The 7,769-nt window shown below is 43.1% G+C and overlaps 1 protein-coding gene across 2 annotated transcripts in view; it reads right to left on the reverse strand.

The window, feature by feature from the left end:
- SPOPL (speckle type BTB/POZ protein like) overlaps nt 1-6,526 on the reverse strand; it is a 62,543-nt gene extending 56,017 nt beyond the window's left edge. For both annotated transcript variants that reach the window (XM_082658208.1, XM_082658209.1), the window contains exon 1: nt 6,328-6,526. The gene's annotated coding sequence lies outside the window, so the exon portion shown is untranslated. The remainder of the gene's footprint in view (nt 1-6,327) is intronic.
- Between the last annotated feature and the right edge of the window lie 1,243 nt (nt 6,527-7,769).

Genomic DNA, 7,769 nt, shown 5'->3' on the forward strand with positions numbered 1-7,769 from the left:
TGTTGCAGTGGTAAATGGGAGTGTTTTCTTGATTTCACTTTCAGATTTTTCATCATTAGTGTATAGGAATGCCAGACATTTCTGTGCATTAATTTTGTATCCTGCTACTTTACCAAATTCACTGATTAGCTCTAGTAGTTTTCTGGTAGCATCTTTAGGATTCTCTATGTATAGTATCATGTCATCTGCAAACAGTGACAGCTTTACTTCTTCTTTTCTGATTTGGATCCCTTTTATTTCCTTTTTTTCTCTGATTGCTGTGGCTAAAACTTCCAAAACTATGCTGATTAAGAGTGGTGAGAGTGGGAAACCTTGTCTTGTTCCTGATCTTAGTGGAAATGCTTTCACTTTTTCACCACTGAGGACGATGTTGGCCGTGGGTTTGTCATATATGGCCTTTATTATGTTGAGAAAAGTTCCCTCTATGCCTACTTTCTGAACGGTTTTTATCATAAATGGGTGTTGAATTTTGTCGAAAGCTTTCTCTGCATCTATTGAGATGATCATATGGTTTTTCTCTTTCAATTTGTTAATATGGTGTATCACGTTGATTGATTTGTATATATTGAAGAATCTTTGCGTTCCTGGAATAAACCCCACTTGATCATGGTGTATGATCCGTTTAATGTGCTGTTGTATTCTGTTTGCTAGTATGTTGTTGAGGATTTTTGCATCTATGTTCATCAGTGATATTGGCTTGTAGTTTTCTTTCTTTGTGACATCCTTGTCTGGTTTTGGTATCAGGGTGATGGTGGCCTCGTAGAATGAGTTTGGGAGTGTTCCTCCCTCTGCTATATTTTGGAAGAGTTTGAGAAGGACAGGTGTTAGCTCTTCTCTAAATGTTTGATAGAATTCGCCTGTGGAGGCCATCTGGTCCTGGGCTTTTGTTTGTTGGAAGATTTTTAATCACAGTTTCAATTTCAGTGCTTGTGATTGGTCTGTTCATATTTTCTATTTCTTCCTGATTCAGTCTTAGCAAGTTGTGCATTTCTAAGAATTTGTCCATTTCTTCCAGGTTGTCCATTTTATTGGCATTAAGTTGCTTGTAGTAATCTCTCATGATCTTTTGTATTTCTGCAGTGTCAGTTGTTACTTCTCCTTTTTCATTTCTAATTCTATTGGAAAATCTTTAAATCTTGAAGACACTCTGAAGATAACTCCATGTTTGGTGACTAAATGGGTAGTGATGACATTAAGCAAAACAGCAAACTTGCATGCTTTCAAATTAAACTCCTCTACCATTGCATTGCCCTTTCCATCTCTCCACTTGTCCTTCAGAAACACTCTGCCCAACACTCTACTTTCCTTAGAAAGCCTTCCTTAAGGTTCCTTTTCTGTGCTTACAAGGCAACCTGAATAAACTGCTATGACAGCACTAATCACACTGAACAATATTTAATTGTCCATTGCCCCTAGACTCTGAGGTCTAATTGCATTCCTAAAAGTCTAATAGTTACTGCCTAATATACAGTACTTAAAAAACATATTCTATTTGAGTAGGTTCTGAATGAACAAGTTGTAGAGTCTGAGATGCTTATAGAACACCCAGATGGTGATAAATAGAAACATGGGTCTGAGCTCAGGAAGGAAGACATGGTTCATGTTACAGATAAAATTCTACCCTAAATTTAGAATTGTGGCTTTGGCAGATTAAGACAAAAATCATCTAATAGTTTATGGATGGACTGACGACTGAGACATAAAATTTTCTCCCTGTCACTAAATGCAATGTGTACTCTTTAGTTCCCAACTTAATTGATTTCTCAGCTTCAATCAACATAGCAGATTAGCCACACCCTCCTTTTTTGGTCTATTGCCTTGACTTCAGTGACGCTAAGGAAATTTTCCTCCAACCTCTGGCTATATCTTCTCAGTCTCCTTTGCTCCATTTCTTTTCCTCAACGTTAAATGTTGAAGAATCATAGGGGACCACGTCCCTTTATCTTCTCTCTATATACTCTCTCCTTAGGCAATCTCATCCCCCACCTTCCATACTGAAACATCCATTATCAGCTATGTACTGATTATTCCCAACTGAATTATGATCAATACTCCTCCGTTTCCATAAACTAACAAAAAACTGCTCCTCCCCCAATATTCCCCCAGGTTAAGCACAAGAACCACTAACCCTGGAAATCGGCCTTCTCCTCTCCGTAGACCCTCAAATCAAATCCATCACCAAATCCTAAACTTTACTTCCCAAATATTTGTCAAATCCAGCTGCTTTATCTCTATCACCACCAGTCTGGACCGAGATTCTATCATCTCTTGCCTAAATGACTATAATAGGTGAATTCAATTCTGCTCAAAGTGTGAGCTGTGGACCAATACTGACCCATGAACTACTGTTATTGGCGTGAGACAAGGTAAATACAGAAACTGAGAGGCAGCATTTAGAAATTTTTATAGCAATTTGACAGACACTGCCACAACATCCATTTTACTGTGTATTACTAAAGTACCAGCACAAACTAGAAAGTAAAACAAAACAAAACATGTCCTTCACCACAGATAAGTTTGAGGAGCCCTGGCCTAACTCATCTCCCTGCTTTTACACTTGCCTCTCCAATCTGTCCTCCACAGAGCAGCCAAGTGATGTTTTTAAAGCAAAAATTTAAGTAACTTACTCAGCTGTTTAACATTGTCCAGTGGCTTCCCACTGCTCTTAGGATTAAGTACAAAGAGCTTAGCAATAATTGACCACTGTGATCTGCTCCTGTCTCATTTCATATCACCCAGCCTTATGTGCTAAGGTCCAGTCTCCACAGGACTTTTCAGTCCTAGAAAGCTGAAATCGCCAGCATTGCTTGGGTAACTCCAGTTCATCCTTCAGACTTCGGCCTGAAAGTCATTTCTTCAGACAAACGTTCTCTGATACATTAGTGAGCTTTTGTTGTTTACAATAATTTTCTTTTGTGGAAGTTATCGTAACTGTAATTATTATTTTTGTAATAATTTGCTTAGTTTCTCTATTCCCCAACAGAGTTTTGCCATCATGAATACAGGTACACTCTTTCCATAACGTGTGTCACCACAGCTTAGCAAGTGCCTGGCACAGATCAGATGTTCAATAAACTTTTGCTAAGTGAATAAACCTAAGTCAGGAAACAAAATGGTGACCAGGACCACCGAAATGCAAATGCCTGCGATATCTAGTCATATATAAGACTTGGGATACATCTGTATACCAGGTGCTTTACAAAGTTAAATCTTCTTTACTCCCCTAAACAACCTAAAAGACAGGGGAATCTCATTGTTGAGATTTAAAAAAAAAAACGATTTTTCAGAAAGGTGAAGAATCTTGTCTAAAGTAACCAACAAAAAATTGGAAGGTTGGAAGGTCTGAGAGGCAACGAAGGGTAGCAGTCTCTACAACCATATTGTCTGGCTCCATTGCTTACTTAGCTGTGTGATTTTGTGGAAGTAATCTGATTCTCAGGTTCCTCATTTGTGAAATGGAGATATAATAAAGCCTTCTTCAATGGATTGTTGAGAGGTTAAACAAGGTAATATATATAAATCATTTGAAAGAGTGGCTGGCATAGTGCTTTATAAGTATTAGCGGTTATAAGTGTTTTTAACATTATCAGTGCTCTTATAAGATAATTTTATCTTCTTACTTGCTTATTGTCTGCCAGTGCCACACTGATATAAATTACAAAAAAAGCAGTCTGTGCTATTATTCTCTGGTGGAGCTTTTCTCAAAGACTTAAACCCTACAGAAACTGAGTTAAGTAACTATTTCCTCAGTTCTCTCTCTCAAGAATGGGACATACGACCATTTTAGGTGCACAGGAGAGTAGTTATTACATACCTTGGATACTTTAGAACATTAGGGCTTAATATTTACTGGAACCCCAGTTGGGAAGGGCTGCTCTTGTGTATGCCCAATGCCTGGCATGAAGTAGGTGCTCATTAAATATTTTTGGAAAGAATGAATATTTACAAAACCAAAGGAATAGTGCTCAGCACAGAGCAGATACTAATGATCAATTCTATTCCACCCCTTCAAAGTTTCTACAAACTTTAAAAGTATGATTCTATGGGAGTCATTTTTATTGAACTGGGGCAGTCTGCATTATTCAAAGCCAAATGCAGAATACAGACAGTAGGAAAGCCAAGGAATAGAAACCAATGTTGGCAAGAACTATGAAAATAGTAAGAGGTGAAAGATAAGTAGAACTCGAATATGCAGGGGAAAGAGCAAAGGTTATTCTAGGCCAGGGAATAGCATAAGCAAAGGCAGTGTTACCCAAAGTTTAATGAACATTCCATTGGTGACACACAAAAAATATTTTAAGCTATACACAGGCAAACAACTTTACTTTGATAGTTCCATATGCACACATTTTTATGTGTAATTGGGACAGCAAATTGTGATTTCAAACTTTTACTACTTACAACAACATTGAGTTAACAGTACCTATTCAGATTTTTTTTGTGAGGTGTTTAAAAAATGTATCAAAAGAATAATAACGCACAGGAGGTAAGCAAATATGACAGAAATTGTCAGGGTTTTAAAGAGTAAACTTTTGGACACATCAAGGCATGGTCATGTGAATAAAACATAACATGTTAGTAAGAGAAAAGCCACCAGTCTTTGGAATGAAGCCAAAGCTCTATCCTGAGTAGCAATTCAACATAAAGGACAGGTAGGTGTGAAGTATCCAACCAGGTTTGAGTATTTAATTGTAGTACTAAAATTCTCATTGGCAAAAATCCTCATTTTTCCCTATGATAAATCTGCTACATAATTCAACTTCAGTTATTCCCAAAACAAAGATAAAAATTTCCAAACAGGTACCTGAAAATGGGACTGCATGTAGCCTGGTAACTCACCTGAAAATAGGGAGCTAAAACTGTACTTTTCACACCAGAAGGAACTAATTTATAGAGTAACAAAATATGAATCATAGCTACCTCAAAAGAGGTGTTAAATAAAAAAGAGCAAAAAGACAGTTTTCCATTCCCCCTTCCTCTCTCAAAATTATCCTACCAATAGCCAAACCAAGTCAAGCTAAGAGATGATGATAAAGAACATTTATTGAACTCTTACCAGGCACTGTTGTATTTTACCTGCATTAAGTTATGCAATTATCACCACCATCTTATGAAGTACATCACTAACCCTATTCTACAGCTGTAAGAATACTGAGATTAAATAACTTGCCCAAGGCCAGACCTGGTAGACAGAAAGGCAGGGATTTAGATCCTGGCAGTTCAGCTACAGAGTCTGAGCTCTTAACCACTAGGCACCATTTCTCTCAAGAATAATAGAAGGATAATTTGAAATATTCCACCTTTCCCATTATGGCAGGAGAAATGTAATTTTCCAAGGTATGAACCTTTTATTACTTAAGTTTCCAGTCTAAGAAACAGGAGGTTCAGCTATATGGAAAAACTGGGAAGATGAGTACTACAATAAAACAACCTAGGCCCAGGAGTATTCAAATACAGACAAATCATCAGAAGCCTCAAAAGTATGGCTGAATGGCACTATTCACAGAGAAAGATGCCAAAAGTTGGGCTAAGCAGAAGGTGAATCCTATTTCTACTGGATCTACTGCTTTGAGAGAGGAAATCCCACCCATCTCCTCCCATTTCTGTGATTCAGTACACAAATGCATCAATGCAAGAAGAACTGTAAGGGGAAAGGGCAGCAGAAGGGAGCAGAAAGGGGTAAGTCAGGACTTGGACCCTGAACTGCAGAGTGAGCTTGATGTACCTGGGGAGAGAGAACGGATGAGAGGGCAATGTGTGCCTGGAGGTAGGCAGGTTGAGGGCATGACCACTGGGGTGAAGGCACCGAGTGGCCTGGCTGGAGAGCTGAGAATTCACCCTAAAATGGGCTAGTGGGGACTGTTTCAGGCGTATACGTTTGGGATAAGGAGGGATGGACGTGAATGCGGGGGTGGCCTGCAGTTTCTCGCTTTGGGCAGTACTGCCAAGGGACAAGGTATCAAGGTGCGGGCGAGGAGGTCTACAGGTACAAAGGGGGGAGAATGGAAAAGAAAAAAGGCGCAAGGCTTGTGGAGGAAAGTCGGGGGGATCCTGGTAGACGGAAGCTGGGAGATCAATGGGGGAGGGGTAATTCCCAGGGGAAGTAGAGACGCGCGAGGTTAGGGAGGTCCGGGGGGCGGAGGTGGGGCTGAAGGGCGGGGGCGGAAGGCACGCCTCAGGAGCGGGGGTCCCAGACCGAGAGGGATGGGGGCGCCGAAATGGGAGAGGAGGAGGTCGCTGGGTTTCAGTGCAGGTGAGTCCCAGGAAAGAGGGGGCAGCCAGCGACCAAGGCTGCGGTCGGGACCCCGGAGGGGGAGGGGCACCTACCCGGACGTGCGGGGCTGCGGCGGGCAGCCCCGGCGGCGGCTCCTCTCCGGCTGAGGCGGCTGAGGTGATGGCGGCGAGTCCCTGTGGCGGCCGCCTCCGCCGAACCGCATCCCTCCTCCCCGGCCCGCCCTCCTTCCCTATCTCTCGCTCCTAAACTTCTTCCCCGGGATAAACAAACCCGCCGCCAGGGGCGGCCGTCTCCGGCGCTCCCGCCCCCGCGCAGGCTCCCGCCCCCCCGCCCCGGGCCCGTCTGGGCTCCGGCTTCCGAGTTGCGACTCCAGCCCCCAGCCCGCGACGGCGCGTGCGCGCGGCAGCGTCTGCTCGCAAGGCCCTTCCTCCCTCCCTTCCTCCCTCCGGCGCCGGGCACTTCCGGGCCGGGCCGGATCGGATCAGACTGGGGGTTGAATGTAGCCGCCGCTGTTTGCGCGGGGCTCTGGGCTACTAGCCCGGCGGGCTCCGCATCCCGGGCCGAGTCTCGCCTGGTGAGGACGCCTCCTCCCCCCCGCCCCTCGCCTCCTCGGCCCAGCGTCAAACTTTCCTTAACTAAAAACCCCACTGAATAGCTCCTCGTAGCTGGTCTGATTGACCACGTCGGGTGAGAGGCGACTGCCGTTTCTGTGCACGGTTTCTTTAGAGCTGTACCAGGCTAGAAAGCCAAGGTACAACTTGTACCAAGCTCTTGTTGCGAGCCAAGAGCCGTATGAACTGCCCAAACAAAACAGCAGTATACAGTCTCCAAAGAGGGATAAAGATAAAGACAGCAGTGTGGTAGACAAGATGAAGTGCCACGGTGGAGCGGTTTTCGGTTGGAGATGAACCTGAAATCTCAGGCTTAGGAGGGGAGGGGTCTGCCGAGGGGCTGCTGAGGATGCTTGTGAAGCACGGAAGAGCAGGCTCCCGAGACTGGACGTTGGTGGTAAATAGGGCTATGTCTAAGCAGATGTCTTAAGAGATGAGGGGACTGCCTCACGGAGTTCAGAGAAAGGTGACCACGATACTACATTGGCAATCTTATTCACGTGTTTTAACACAGAAAAACGTGCGTGGAATACAAGCAGCTCCACCTAGATTTTCAGGAAGGAGATAGGATCCGCATAATCGAAGTTGCCTTAGGCCAAGAATTAAAAAAACAGAAGTGGAAGTGAGCATTGATGTGTTGGGGCCTGTGGGGAGAGGAAATTATTAGTGCAGAATTTCTCGTTCTCCAAACATGAACAAAAACCAGTTAATATTAGTTGCTGTACTCATTGTGGGTCTGTGTTAACTTTATGGTATGTGACAGAAAGGGTGAAAATTACATGTAATTTTTGCCCAGGCCTTTTAGCTCTGTCAACCCCTTAGCACTCATGCCCTTTCTTTTGCTAATCAACCATTGTTAGGCACTAATGAATGTAATAGGCTCAAGGAATCAAACTGCAATAAATCCTTCAAGTAGATTTCCA

Source organism: Grampus griseus (assembly GCF_964374135.1).
Source record: "Grampus griseus genome assembly, chromosome: 7".
Taxonomy (NCBI): Eukaryota; Metazoa; Chordata; class Mammalia; order Artiodactyla; family Delphinidae; genus Grampus; species Grampus griseus.